This window comes from Erpetoichthys calabaricus, chromosome 4 (genome assembly GCF_900747795.2).
Source record: "Erpetoichthys calabaricus chromosome 4, fErpCal1.3, whole genome shotgun sequence".
NCBI lineage: Eukaryota > Metazoa > Chordata > Cladistia > Polypteriformes > Polypteridae > Erpetoichthys > Erpetoichthys calabaricus.
This window is the reverse complement of record NC_041397.2, coordinates 91,201,595-91,217,996: the sequence shown is the minus strand read 5'-3', so window position 1 is coordinate 91,217,996 and position 16,402 is coordinate 91,201,595.

Genomic DNA, 16,402 nt, shown 5'->3' with positions numbered 1-16,402 from the left:
AGTGACATTATAAAACTAACAACATTAATAATTACTAGAAAAGCATGTCATATCATCAAAAAATAAATACAATTCATTTTAGAGGGTAAGAACCTTGGATTCATGACACATAAAGAGATAGGGAGGATATCCTAACAACTAATAGCAAATGTCTATCTTTGTTTTCCTAAAAACATTTTCCAAGAAGAACAATTGTTGTAGTAGAGGAGCATATGTTAAAACCTAATTACTACATGATAAATAACAGTAGCTGCAGTGCATATTTTCCAGCTGAAATCCTGCATAGGGTAAAGTAAGTCAGTTTCCCAAGACTGATCTTCATACCTTTTAGACAGTATTTATAGATAAAACATAGACAGAAATACACTATATGGACAAAAGCATTGTGACACACCTCTTAATTATTGAATTCAGGTGTTTCAATCAGACCCATTGCCACAGGTGTATAAAATCAAGCACCTAGCAATGCCATCTCCAATTACAAACATTTGTGAAACAAAATGGGTCGTTCTGAGGAGCTCAGTGACTTCAAGTGTGCTACTGTGGTAGGATGCCACCTTTGCAATAATACAGTTTGTGAAATGTAATCCCTGTTTGATATCCATCCATCCATTTTCCAACCCGCTGAATCCGAACACAGGGTCACGGGGGTCTGCTGGAGCCAATCTCAGCCAACACAGGGCACAAGGCAGGGAACCAATCCTGGGCAGGGTGCCAACCCACCGCAGGACACACACAAACACACCCACACACCAAGCACACACTAGGGCCAATTTAGAATCGCCAATCCACCTAACCTGCATGTCTTTGGACTGTGGGAGGAAACCGGAGCGCCCGGAGGAAACCCACGCAGACACGGGGAGAACATGCAAACTCCACGCAGGGTGGACCCGGGAAGCGAACCCGGGTCTCCTAACTGCGAGGCAGCAGCGCTACCACTGCGCCACCGTGCCGCCCCCTGTTTGATATTCCACAGTCAACTGTAAGTGGTATTATTGGAAAATGAAAGTGTTTAGGAACAACAGCAACTCAGCCACGAAGCATGTAAAGTCACAGAGTGAGATCAACAACTGCTAAGGTGCATGGTTCGCAAAAGTCACCAATGCTCTGCTGATTCCATAGCTGAAGAGTTCCAAACTTCCACTGGCATTAATGTAAGCACAAAAACTGTGCAGCGGGAACTTCATGGAATGGGTTTCCATTTCCAACCAGCTGCATGCAAGGCCCACATCACCAAGTCCAATGCCGTGTCAGATGAATTGGTGTAAAGCACACCACCACTGGACTGTGAAGCAGTGGAAATGTGTTCTATGGGGGAGTCTGGGTTTGCCAAATACCAGGAGAACCAACTGTGAAGTTTGGTGGAGGAGGGGCAATGGAGTGGGGCTATTTTTCAGTTCGTTTTTGGCTAGGTCTCATACTTCCAGGGAAGGGCAGTCTTAATGCTTAAATATACCAAGACATTTTAGACAACACTATGCTTCCAACTTTGTGGAAACATTTTGGGGAAGGCCCTTTTCTATTCCAGCATGACTGTGCCCCAGTGCAAAAAGCAAGGTCCATAAAGATATTGTTGGAAGACTTTGGTTTGGAAGAACTTGACTGCCCCGCACAGAGTCCTTACCTCAACCCTATTGAACACCTTTGGGATGAACTGGAATGGAGATTGTGAGCCAGGCCTTCTCATCCAACATCAGTGCCTGACCTCATAAATGCTTGATACAGAACTGAATGGGCACAAATTCCCAAAGAAACATTCCCCAATCCTGTGGAAAGCCTTCCAAGAATGGAAGATGTTATAGCAGCAAAGTGGGGACCAATACCATATTAGTATAAGTCTATGTATTTGAATGCAATGTCATTAAACTCCCTGTTCGTGTAATGGTCAGGCATTCCAATACTTTTGTCCATATAGTGTATGACTTTCTAAATTCATTGATGAAGTTTCCTTGTCTAAGGAATGAAATTCTATTGGTCTTATCTTTTTAAGTAGAAATTTAATTATATATTTATAAAATTCATCCTTGCCCTGTTGCCTTCAGAAGTAATTTGAGCATTATGGCTACATGATTGGTTAGGAATTATTCCTTAGACTTACCTCAGAAAACTAATCATTCTAAATTGAAAAAATGAATACTTGAAACATTAGCAAGTAAACAATGAAGAATTGCATCATGATAAGAAAAATAAAATAACTAAGCACTCAAAGCAAGCAATTGGCTCATCAAGCCATTGCCAAACTATATCTAAGATGCTTAAATCATCAGTGGAAGAAGGAATTAGCCAAATGTAACCCTTGAGTGTCGCAACTGTAAGATTAATGTATATCAGGCGAATCAAACATTGTGGCAAGATCATCAGAAGAGGCTTCTTCTCCTTGTCCACCTCTTCCCATTAAAGATGAACATGAGCCTATTAATAAAGATATCAAAGCAATCTCACAGCCCCATACTCAGATAGCTATAACAATATGCAGTATTTATTAGAAATAAGTAAATAATTAAGTTGGAGTTTGGTGGGGTTTCATACATTAACTCCATAGTAGTTTTCCTCTAAATTGCAACAGACCGGCCATGCAGAGCACAGGTATACTTTAAGTTGATATCTGAGAAAATATTTGTTTGAACAGTTACTGATTTAAGCAGAGATACAGGCAAGTTGGACATACTGTATGTCATTACAAACTTGTAGCATTTTTCTAGGAAATGCTGACCAAAAAAAGTGTTCAAATGCAGGAAATTGTCAATGATTTCTGGGTTTGCTGTGTTTAAGGTTTTTTTTTTTAATTTTATTGATTTTAATTAGCAAGGACAGCGGCTGTGTGAAGAAGGTTAAAACTGAGATATCTTGTGTAGATGCAGTCCAAATACAATAGACTAATGATATAATCTTAAACAGTCCAAATATAAAAGATTAAGGGTGTGATGATAAAGAAAAAAAACTGTAAAAAACACTGTAAATGGCTGGTAACTTAAATAAAGTTTAACAAAAAGACAATAGCTTGTTAGTTTGTGGGAGCCAAAGTGTGCGTAGAATTAATGAAAGAAATTTCAATATAATAATAAAAGCCTAAACAATAGCTGTTTTTTGGTAACCAATTCTCCAAGATGTAGCCATAAGTGGTATAAATGTGCCATATAATTAATGAATGAAACATCAATATAATAATTGCAGCTTAATTAAAAAAAGGGGGAAAGGGATGGCAAAAAAGAAGTAAAATATAAAATAAAGTAAAAATATATATATTGTGGTGCCCGGTGGGTGTCCATGCCCGGCTTGTGCCTCCTCCAGGACATGAGGGGGTGTCCTCCCTGGTGGCTTTGGGGACCACGGGTATGGAGCTTAGAAGCTCAACCCTGTAGGGGCCCGTGGTCACCGCCAGGGGGTGCCCCGATGCCTTGGGAACATTGGCCCTCAGTACTTCCGCCACACCGGGAAGTGCTGGGGGGAAGAGACTTGAGGGCACCCGGTGGACTTCCGGCTTCTCCTTGGGAGCTTCCGCCACACAGGGGTGTGGCTACGGAAGTCCTGAGGATGCACCTGGAGCCCATCCGGGGCACATAAAAGGGGCCGCCTCCCTCCAGTGAGGAGCGAGAGTCGGGAGGAAGAAGACGAAGTGTGTTGGAGAGGAGTGGAGGCGGACCAAAGAGACTGTGAAAGGCATTGTTGTGTGGCCAAGACTTTAAGGGGTGATTGGTGCTTTGTGCACTGGGTTGGGCACTTTATTGTAAATACGGTGTCCGTCTGTCTATGTCCGGGCTGCGTATCACAGTGGCGTAGTCGACAGGATGCTGCACCTGGCACAAGGTGCGGACCTGTATTTAACAAACATTCTGTGAGCAGCCCGGCGCAGCAGCGGCACCCCCACACGTGCCGCGGGAGCGACGCAGGCACAACCCCGCGTGAGCGATTCACCTCAGGGTTTGCTACGGGTTCCTTAAATGGCCATGTTCTCCTGGTGCGGGGAGAAGAACAAGGACGTTGCCGGAGTGCAGCGGGCTCCAGCAGGCACACTGTTGCCGACGACGGCCGGTTCGGCAGCGCGGTGAGGACGGCGAGACAGGAAGGCGAGTCCCAGGAGGTGAGTACCCTGCCCAATGGCGATAGGCCCCGTGGGGGCAAGTTTACCTTTTGTGCTGCAGGCAGGGACTACCTGGAAATGCCTCAGTGGCAACGGGAAGCCGTGCCTCAGGCTGTCGACGGCGCCGAGGTGGCAGTAAGCAGTGCCACGAGAGAGGAGCCGCTGCAGCTCGATAAGCAGCAGCCGCTGCTGGAAACCAGGAAGGCACGTTGCCACATCAAGAGACGAGGAAACAGAGCCAAAATGGCCGCGGACCGGAAGCCGCTCCCAGAGACTGGCTCGGGATTGGGCGGTGTGTCTGACGTGTCCGCCGCTGATTGGATGGAGGCGGGCACAAGGAATGTCAATCCCGGGCTGAGAGGACCCGACGGGGCCGGTTGGAAGGACCCCCAGAGAGCAGCCGGCGGATTTGCCTGAAAAAAAGGTAAGGCAACCACAGACTGGCAATCTGTCTTTGCTCGCGGCGCTGTGTGAGTTGGAGGAATGCCTCCAGCCCGCAGCGTCATTATTTCAGGTGTTACGCGTCCTCCGAGGGCGATTGCAGGAGCTGGAGATGAAGGTGGCCGCGACCCTGACGTCGCTGCGACAATGGACGGATCGGCGCGGCTCTGGAGGCTTCAGCCGGAGGGACGCTGCGGGAACGGTAAGCCAGACTGCCCCCGTACATAAAAAGGGAGATCCTACCGATGGGGACCGTGATTTCAGTGATCGGGACCATGTCGGTAGGTCTCCGACAGTGGATGCTGCGGGGCAGGCTGCGCGCATGGTGAGGGGAGTAACAGTGAGAGAACAGGGCGGACAGGGGCTGGCAAGTGCTCTGGGTCCTAGCGCCCGACGCCCCGAGCCCGCGGCAGTCTCCCGTCGCTCTGCATGGACGCAGACGGGAATGGGGCTGCACGTTTGTCATGCGCAGACTCAAACCGTCAGGGCGTCCAAGAGGGAAAGGAGGGATCGAGGGCTGAGTGCCGATTCCTCCAACAGGAAAGGATGTGCTGCTGGGTGCGCACGTCCAGTTAAGGGCCACTCTCCAGAGCCAGTGGAAGGGAGAGAAAAGCAGGCGGTCCCATCAGCTAGAGGGACATGCAACCCGCGGAAAAGGTTCCGAACAGGCAAGTTCCGGGGTCCTTGTAAAAGGGGGGAGCGCTGCCAGTACGTGGCACAAAGGGACAACAGAGAAGGGTGTCCAGGCAGCGGCTCTGCCCCTGTGTTTCTATCTGTTGCAGGATGGGGCCCGGGACAAGCAGTAGGACCTGCTTCGTGGGAAGCCGTCCCTCATCAGATGGACCGTCTGGCCGGACGACACTTCACTGGCGATGGGGCAGCCTCTCAACCAGCGGAGGCTGCGAAGGCACGAGCGGCACTGAGCAGAGGGGCGAGGAGATCTCGGAGGGGGTGCCGAAGAAGAGAGTTCCAGGGTGCTGGATTGGACCCTGGACGGAGAGTTGGACCCTCTTCGGGGTTGAGCCGCCCTAACGGGGTGTGTCGCTCGGACCAACGGGTCTTCGCTGGCGATGGGGCACTGTGGTGCCCGGCGGGTGTCCATGCCCGGCCTGGACGCCTAGGAGGAGTGGAGGAGGGCTTGTGCCTCCTCCAGGACATGAGGGGGCGTCCTCCCTGGTGGCTTTGGGGACCACGGGTATGGAGCTTAGAAGCTCAACCCTGTAGGGGCCCGTGGTCACCGCCAGGGGGCGCCCCGATGCCTTGGGAACATTGGCCCTCAGTACTTCCGCCACACCGGGAAGTGCTGGGGGGAAGAGACTTGAGGGCACCCGGTGGACTTCCGGCTTCTCCTTGGGAGCTTCCGCCACACAGGGGTGTGGCTACGGAAGTCCTGAGGATGCACCTGGAGCCCATCCAGGGCACATAAAATGGGCCGCCTCCCTCCAGTGAGGAGCGAGAGTCGGGAGGAAGAAGACGAAGTGTGTTGGAGAGGAGTGGAGGCGGACCAAAGAGACTGTGAAAGGCATTGTTATGTGGCCAAGACTTTAAGGGGTGATTGGTGCTTTGTGCACTGGGTTGGGCACTTTATTGTAAATATGGTGAATAATAAACGTGTGGTGGACTTGAATACGGTGTCCGTCTGTCTGTGTCCGGGCTGCGTATCACAATATATATATATATATATATATATATATATATATATATATATATATATATATATATATATATATATATATATATATATATATAAATGTATATAATATACAGTTATGTTACATTTCTCTTTACGGACAGTCCAAAATGCAATCTTCAAGTAGAACCTTCTTTGCCTTGCCAGGACACGGTGTGTTTCAGAAGAAAGTAGGAATCAGTCTTCTCAGCTCTTTATCTGCTTTGTCCAGAGAACTAAAAATGTAAAACTGATCTTCAATAACCACTTTCAGTTTGGCAGGGTACAAAAGGCTGTATCTGATTTCAGCTCTACGTAGGCGCTGTTTAATGCTGTAAAATGCATAGCATTTAGCAGCTTTTGCAGGTGAGAAATCTGGGAAAATACGAATGCAGGTATTTTCAAAAATAATTTTGTCTTTCTGTCTGAGAAGGGACATGAGATTTTGTTTAGCCTGTAGTTTCTCAAAATAAACATATAGGCTTTTTGGTTTGGAGGCATTCAATCCACGTATATGGTAGGCTGCAGAGATCTTAAAGTCCACTCCAGTTATTATAGAGAATAATTCAGCTATGAATTTGAATGGGTTTAGACTTTCCTGATTTTCAGGAAGACCTTCAATTCTAATGTTGTTCCTTCTATATCTACCTTCCAGTGCTGCCAGTTTGTCCGCAAGCACTTTGCATTCTGATTTTGCAGCTTTTGCTTTATCATCTGCGATTGTTCAACTATTTCAATTTGGGTTTGTGAATGTTTGCTTAACATCTTCATGCTAGGCAGCAAGTACTTTAATTTTACTCTCTGAATTAGTTACATTTTCCTGTATTTTTTCAATAATTTTTCATAGCATTTCTGTAAAGGTTGTTATAAACTTAGCACTTAAATGTTGCTCCAGGGGTCTCATGTATAAACGGTGCATACGCACAGAAATGTTGCGTACGAACATTTCCACGGTCAAATCGTGATGTATAAAACCTAAACTTGGCGTAAAGCCACGCACATTTCCATGGTACCTCATACCCTGGTGTATGCAATTTCTCCGCTCGGTTTTGCAGACTGGCAGCACCCAGCGTCAAAGCAGTGCTACTGTTCCTGTGTGGTCACTCTTTCTTTCTTAGATCCACATTCATGACACGGCTTTATAAATACACTGAAACTAACTGCATATTGTTTATTAGTGTAATGCATCTGATTGTAATTAACCTGCAACAATATAATGGTCCAGGGAATAGCCATAGTATTCCAAACACCATAACTCCTTTAGCGTTGTTACTCTCACTGCATCTTCTTCCTCTATCAGCTGCTCCCGTTAATGGTTGCCACAGCAGATCATCTTTTTCCATATTACTCTCACTGCACCACTCGGGGTATTTATATCACTGTATCTGAGTGGGGAATCACAGCAGCAGCTGATTGGAAAGAGAATTATCGGTATACAGCATGAAGCAGACGCTGCCTCAGCCACGGCAAAACGCTTCAGAGACTTTCCTGTACGGACTTCACGGTTTAGAAAAAGTTTCATCCCAAGAACTACAAACACACTCAATCAGTCCATCAAGTGCTCCTTGTAGAACTGTTTGTACTTATAAGTACAATTACCTCACTGTAAACTTGCACTACAGTTATAATATTGCACAACCTGCGCCACTTTATAAAGCGCGTATTTACATATGATGACGATATAATTTTTAAGATGAAATGCAGCAAAATATGTTGATTATATTATACAGATAAAACTTTAACTTCATTTAAATAATCTGAATTGTTAATAATTAAACATGTGAGAGCACAGTGCCGCAGCGCTGGCTAGTTCAGGGATTGTTCCTGCATTGCATTGTATTTTTGCTGGTGCTGACGCGACACTGGAAGGATAGATGGATAGAATAATTAAACATGTACTATGAAGATATTTCAATGTTCCTTAAAAGTTTTGAAGAATCTGTGTTCTAAGCTTACAAATGGCTTCACGTCTATTACAGAGCTGATTGTGTGGCGATTGGGTATTTGGAGAAAGAAAAGTAAAGACAGGAATTGGAGGTTAGTACGTTTGAAAGAGACAGTACTTCTATAATAAATTATTTCATCCAAGGTTGCACATGGCGCAGCAAGCCTCTTGCGTGAGATATGAACAAGCACTGCGCCACCGTGTTCCCATGTTTAATAACATGCTTTCATTCCTATCATCATGAAAAAGATATCACGTATACATCTCAGTATTTTAATTATTCAGAGAGCTGTAATATCACGAATGTAATGGATTATGTGTCCTGTCGGAGAAAGAGAAAGAACGGAAGCACGTAGTGATTCACACACATAGAGCACATAGAAGATCAAATACAGAACAACGCATTTAACATGCTACTTTAGTTACGATGAGATTTGAGAAACTAGTAAATTAAACGATTTTAAGATGAAGTTTATGATGTTCTACTTTAATGGCAAAATAAACTACGTGATTAAAGTGGAAATTTCGAGATTAAAGTTGACATTTCGTGCTTTTTTCCCACTGTGTGCCTATTTTTTTTGTCTGTACCCTAATAAGCTTTCATATGACTCTCAGACTGTGGGCTACGACTCGCCTTTTCACGGTGACTTTGATATGTGACTTCTTTTTTATTTCGGGCACTGTGCGACTTTGTGAACTTGAGCTTTCGAGTTTCTCCGACACTCTGTCACTCGATCAACTTCCTTTTGTTGATTATACCACTGTTTAAACCAACAAAGAGTATGTTTTTCCTTTGCCTCCACTTGGTATTCGCTGAAATTCTTATATTTTCCCCCGTGCTTTTCCCATTATCTTTTCACAGAAGGCTATTTATATTGATTTGCATATTCAAAGAGGTGTAATTCTGGGAGGAGTTGGGGCGGGACAGAAGGCGCGTGCACGTGCGTTACTTTTCACGCTGATCGGGATTTATGTAGAGGAAGAACGTGGAAGTTTGCGTACATACAGATTCCTGCATCTGGATTTTTCTGTGCATACGCACATTCCCGCTTTTGTGCTTACGCCATGTTATAGTGTGAGTTCTACACACGGCGTTATACATGAGGCCCCAGGTCTTTTATATCCTGATGCAGTTTCATTCTAGATTTCATTCTTTATTTTTCTATTGTTCTTCTTTGCATTTCGCCCTATATATCATTTATGTTCCCCCTGAGCACGGAGATCATTACCCTCAGCTTGGAGAGTGCGTTTCAATCTTCCTCGATCTCCGTAGGCAAATTTACAAGTTCAGCAGGAGATGTCACAGACTCATGGGGGAATTAGCTGAAGTTGACAGTGGGAATGAAAAGGCCATGCTAAGTTCCAATGATCATCCTGATCCTCCTAGAGTCGATGAATGCTCCTTGCCTGCCTCACTCACAGTTTAGCTCCCACTGATGCTCTTAGCTGGAGCAGATGCTGCTGTGTCAGGTACAGGCAGGTTTGTACCTTCGCCAGTCTGTTCCAGGTCAGTCTCTGGGAGGCCATATCGTAAACTTAAGGACAGTTTAGACTTTGATAGGGCGTTTGTGTCGTATCCTTTTCCTTCTGAGCCCTTTGTTTGCTACTCATGCTTATTTATATACTTGCATGTAGTATTATTAAATCCCTTGAGGATGACTAAATACAGGATATCTCGAAATTATATATATAAAAAAAGATTGAAATAGCACTGCTGCTAACAGAGCTACCTCCTACACATCCATTTTCAATTAATGGACGAGACCAATTTTTTCATTTACACTTTATTTTCTGTTATGATTAATAGTTATGATTAAGTCTAAATTGCCCTGATTTTTTTTTTAATTTGTGGAGTTATTATTGTCAATCTTACTGTCTCATAGTTACTGCGCTCTTTTTAAAAAAACACTTACAACCTTGCATTTGATATCTGAAACCAACAAATTCTGGATTCATACTGCAGCTTCATTTTTTCACTCATATGTGACACAGACCTGCTGTTTTTGGAGAAGTGTAATTAGCAAAAACTATGGAATCAAAACATGCCTTTTATCAGGGAGGGAGCCCTCACTTCTATTATCGATTGAGGCCCACAGATATTGCACTACACCTGTGCCTGTTTTATGTTTTTGTATATCCATTCTGCCCTCAAATGAAATCTTGGTGCTCTGTTTAAGAACTCTTTCATTTCTGTTATATTTTTACTGACATATTTTTTTCATTATCTAAGTTACTCATAGTGATGATTATTGATTATTAAAATCAGTGGATTTCACTTTGGTGCAGAAGTTAACTTTATCATCACTGCTAAATATTTAAACAAAATTATTCAAGGTAACACAGTTACTTTAAGTTTTATCAAGAAATGTACATTATTAATAAATTTTCCTCCATTATTTTTTATTTTACAAATAAGATAGGCCTTCTTAAATGTCTAATGTTGAAAGTTACTGCTCTGTAAATTCCCATTGAGACTTCGATTTAATATAGTTGTATTTTGTCAGTTCCAGCTGCTATCAGAAGATAATAATAAATAAGCAGATTTCTACTGTGTACAGATTTACACCTGAAATCCCTCAATGACTGAAGTAATCATTTTTTTTGTAATGTTTGGTAATATTGAAAGTTAGTAGAAGTAAAAAGGACTTTCACAGTTCCTCCTACTTTTTAGTTCATTCAGTTCATGAATATAGTCATTTTATCTGAAAAATATTAAACTTTCTTGCATACTTATTTTAATCAAAAAAGAAACATTAAAATCAAGACTATTTAACACAGTGAAAATCTAGCATTTTCCTCAATAAAGGTCTAATGGCCTGTTATTTAAAAAAAAAATTAACTTCTGTCCTTTTGAGTTCTTAGGCTGCTTTTTATGAGACTCTTTTAGAATTTTGCATTCTCTTTTTTTACTTAATGTTTCCTTTTTTTACTTCAACTCAATTGTCCCATCTTGGCTGTTCAGTAGTAATTTTTAATCTGATAATATCTAAAGTTAAGTTCAGTTGTCAAAAAATATTACTTTTAAATGAATGCAAATTGCAACATGACTCTTTCTGTTGTTGCCTTTCTTTAAATGAAAATTGAATAATGGAAATTATTTCTTTAAAGTACAATGAATTATTAACCACATCAAAATTCACTACATAGATAAAAGCTGCCACTGTTCCTACATGCAGGGAGCAGAATGTGTATCCCATCCATTTTCTGGGCTCGCTTATTCATTATTATGTTCCATGGAGCACAATCCAGGAGCATTAGATAGAAAACAGAAGCAAATGCCAGAATGGCAGAATGGCCTCTCTGTCAAAAGAAAACCAGAATTAGTGTATTAGTAGTTTTTGCTAAAAATGAGTTATAACAATAAAATTTAAGCTGACAAAAATGTTTACTGTATCTCTTCACTTTCTTTTTTAATATTTTCTTTGGCACTTATTTTATTTTTTTTCTTGTAGTTTTGCTACTGACAGTTCCCACTTGTCTTTTAGGTTCCAAGATGGCAGATGGAACTGTTGTCATAACACCACTATAATTACTGACTTTATGTTTATGTATATTGAACAGTATTCATGACAATTTTACTTATGGGGGGCATGTTACTTATCCTTGATTATGTTTGTAGCTGCGTTTTCCCAAAGTTACCAAAGTTCAGCAGCTTTAACTTAAAAAATGGGATTCAATAAAAGCCTGACGCGTGGAAATGATTCCACAGACAAAATATCTTCGTTTTTAAAAGTTTAGTTAAGTTTCAAAGTAAAACAGTTCACACAAAAAAGAAAATTAATGGAAAAAATGTATAATAAGAAAAATTCAGTTCTAAGCTTAATCTTGTTACATCTTAAATCGTTACTATTCACTTATCATTTCTGAAACATTTCAAAGCGTTTCTGAACCATTTCTAGACAGTCAGAAAACTGTATGCTTATCCCATCTCTGAGCAGAAAATGGGTCTTTCAAGTCCCTGTTTACTGGGACCTGTTTTAAACACAACTAGAGCTTATTATCACACTGTTTCTCAGTTACAGCAAGAAGGTTCTATATCTTATTAACTTATAGGGGGAAAGACTATACCATTGTCTATGACTATGGAAGAGATTATATTCTATTCAAATTAAGCAAAGTTTAATATGAGTTTAACTCAAAACTTTAACTTTCTAAGATTGGCTGTTACATTTCCGGCCCCTAATTGCTTATGCAGGAGCGGAGACAATTACTATACTTCAATATGAGACAATTAACTTTATATTAACTATTGTTTTCAAATCACTAGCAATAACACTGCAAACAAACATTTTAAAAAATTCTTATTTCAAACATTGGCTGTTTCTTGAAGCAGGCACAGTTTGTTCACGGGTCTGTCCAGTGTGCTGGTTTTGCTCTGCACACAAACTCTTCTGATTGCACCTTTGGCATCTGACATTGTCTTGATGACTCGACCCATTACCCAGGAATTGTGAAGTGTAGCTTTATCTACAATTAAAACAACGTCCCCTGGTTCAAAATTTCTTCTTGGTGCAAGCCATTTTTGACGTTCTTGAAGTATTGGCAAATACTCTTTAGTCCATCTTTTCCAAAACAAATCAGCCATGTATTGAATTTGTTTCCAGCATCTTCTTGGGTATGATTTTGGTTTATAAGTCAGTTTATACCTTTTCATATGCTTTGTGATGAGTGATTTTTGTTCTTCTGGATTACGTTTAGATTGATTGACTTCTAGTTGGAATGTTTTTCTTTCATTTCTTAAGTTCATCATTAAGTCTTTAAACTTAAGCAATGCCAATCTGAAAAGTAGGTTATTAGTTTGTTGATGGGCTCGGTTGCTTCCTCTATTTTTGTCATGTTAACTGCACAAGTTTTAACTTCTGGATCATCTTCAAAGAGTGAATTGTTCAGTTGATCTGGTCTTTTTGGCCACTCTCGTTCGTGCTTCAATAAGAAACTTGGACCTTTTGACCATGTGGTACTTTTGAGAAAGTTTTCTATGCTTAGCCCTCTGGATGCTTGATCAGCCGGGTTAAGGGCAGATGTGACATACCTGAAGGCTGTGAATGATCTTTGATCACGGAGATTCTGTTGGCAACAAAGGTCTTGAATCGAGTGATTTCATTTGAAATGAATTTTAGCACCATGGTGCTGTCAGTCCAAAATGTAGATTCTTCTAAGGGCATTTGAATCTCACCTTTAAGCATTTGGTCCATTTTAATTGCCACAATGGCTGCTGTCAGCTCCAGTCTTGGAATTGTGACCTGTTTCAATGGTGCAACTCTTGACTTGCCCATCAGGAATGAACAATGCTTTTTGCCCTTTTTGTTAGTTAAGATGAGGTAAGTTACAGTGCCATATCCATCTTCACTGGCATCTGCAAAATGATGCATTTGTGCTGTCTTTATGGTTCCAAACCCGGTATGTTTGAAGCATCTGTTCACTTTATAATCTGTAAGCAACTGCAAATCATCCATCCATTTTTTCCATTTCCGAATGTGTTTGACTTCTACTCCTTCATCCCACCCAAATTTCTCTTTGCATAAGTCTCTTAGAATAAGCTTTGCTGGCAGTAAGGCGGGTGCTAAAAAACCAACTGGATCATAAACTGAGCTAACAACAGACAGAATACCACGCCTTGTAGTGGGCTTGTTTTGTAACTTAATTTGAAATTTGAAACTGTCCGTTTCTGTTCACCACTGGACACCCAGGGCACGCTCTGTGGGAAGAAGACTGTGGCTCAAATCTAAGTCCTTTTGTTCATGAGCTCTGTCTTCTTCAGGTATGGATAATAAAACTTCTCTGTTGTTACTCACCCACTTAGTCAAATGAAATCCCCTTTTAGGCATAGAGCTTGGAGGTCCTTTGCTTGTTCTTCTGTTGTTACTGACCTTAAATAGTCATCCACATGGAAGATATTGAGAACGGTGTTAACTGCTTCCTCAGGAAATGTATCTCTGGCATCTTCGGCTGTTCTACGCAAAGCATAAGAAGCACAACTGGGTGAAGAAGTAGCACCAAAAAGATGTACTGTCATTTTGTATTTTTCAAGGTCTTTACTTAGATTACCTTCAGGCCACCATAAGAAACGTAAAAGATTAGTGTCTTTATCTGGTACTTTAACTTGGTAGAACATTGACTTAATGTCTGCCATTAAGGCTACAGGCTCCTTTCTGAATCTTGTAAGGACGCCAATGAGTGTGTTAGTTAGGTCAGGGCCTTTTAATAATTGTTCATTAAGTGAAATCCCCTGGTAGGTGGCAGTGCAATCAAAGACCACTCGAATTTTATTTTTCTTTGGATGATACACACCGTGATGTGGAATGTACCACACTCTGCCTTCATTGCAATTTAGGCTTTCTTTGGGTACCTTGACAGTGTAACCCTTGTCTATAATGTCTTTCATGAAGGCTTTATAGTCTCCGTGGAAACCTGAATTTTTGCTCAGTTTTCTTTTGAGTTCAATAGCACGATGTTCAGCAATACAGCAATTGTTTGGCATTTTCAGTGTTTCATCCTTCAAAGGCAAATTTAAACAATAGTGGCCAACTACCAGTCTCGCAGATTCTGAGGCTAAGCGCATGAACTTGATGTCCTCCTGTGACATCTCCTCTTTTTCTTCACAGCTGCGCTCTGGAAAATCTGTGTTATACTGTTTCAGGAACATATCCTCAATCTCTGTTATTGACACACGATTGATTGAATGTTTGGGCATCTTACCACTTTGTTTTGTGCGATCATCTGTCTCTTTGTATGGTCCACCAACCACCCATCCAAGTGCTGTCTTCATAGCATGAGGTCCACCTCCTTGGCTAGATATGGTTGGTAACTGCTTTAAGATTTCTGGGTAGTTGATTCCTATTAAAAGATCAACTTCAGAATCAATATGAGTTAGACGTACCTCTTTAAGATATGCCCACTTATCGATATCTTCTTGTAGTGGAATATTTTCTCTATTCACTGGAATGGAGACCTGTGTGAAGACCTTTGGCAAATCAATATATTCAACATCATTGAGACCACAGACTTGTAAATCTGATAAGACAGAACATTGGGTTAGCACTTTTGAATCATCATCATAGTTACTCATAATTTTAAGGAATACTTGTGTTCTTCTTCTCCCTTGAAGGCTTAATTGTCTCTGGAGCCTTTCGGTGCAAATTGTTACTGTACTGCAGAGGTCTAGAAAGGCGTATGTTTCTATATACCTTTCACTCTTCTTAGATTTTACCTTAACAGGAACTACTTGCAGTGCACATTCTTCTCCAGCCCCAGTAAAGTTACAAGTTCCAGTCTCTGTTTCCTTTTCAGTAGGTGTTGCCACACTAGCTATAGCTTTGGATGTAGCTTCACTCTCTTTTTTGATGTGCAGGATGTCTGGGTGCTGAAAAGAACATGTCTGACATTTCATTCTTTCTTTATAGTTCTTACCAAGGTGCCCCTGTTTGAGACAGCGAAAACATAAACCTTTAGATTTTAGAAAGTCAATTCTTTCTTTATGTGTCAGTTCTTTGATTTTACTACATTCAGCAAGAATATGTTGGTCATTGCAGAATACACAAAGCTTCTTAAATGCACATGTATCATTAATAGTCTTTTTAACCGAGGTTTATCTTGTCTCCTTTTCATCAGCACTGGAAATATTTGTGGTACAAATACCTCCCGATCTCTGTCCGAACTTCTGAGGAGACCCAAATTTGTCAGTCTTTCCCTTTTTCTCTTTCCTGCCATAAATAGGATGCATAAATATCTTAGCCTGTTTATGTAAAAAGATAGTTAAATCGTGAATTTCTATCTCTCTATCTTCTTCTATTTCAATTTCATAAGCTACGTTACTCCACATATTTTGTAGCATACGTGGGAGCTTTGAGAGTATAGTACGGAAATTTTCATTGCTATTAAATGCAGCTCGATGTCTTGCTTTAGTCATAGAGTCCATACAGTTATCAAGAAAGTTTGCATAGTCTCTCAAGGCATCTCCATCATCTGGTTTTATTTGAGGCCATTTCAATGCCTTACTTATGTAGGCATCTATTACAAACACTTGGTTGCCATAGTAACTTTCAAGCTGTTTTCTAGCTTTTTTATATCCTTCATCTGATGGCAATCGTGCACAACCATTAATCATTTATCGAGCTGGGCCTCTTGTATATTGAATCAAGTAATCTAATTTATCTTGTGGGTCTGCTAATTCATCACCTACAGCGTGATCAAAGGCTCTGATAAAGTCTGCATAAACCAGTGGGTCACCTGAAAATAAAGGGACCTGTCTGTGAGGTACTTCACC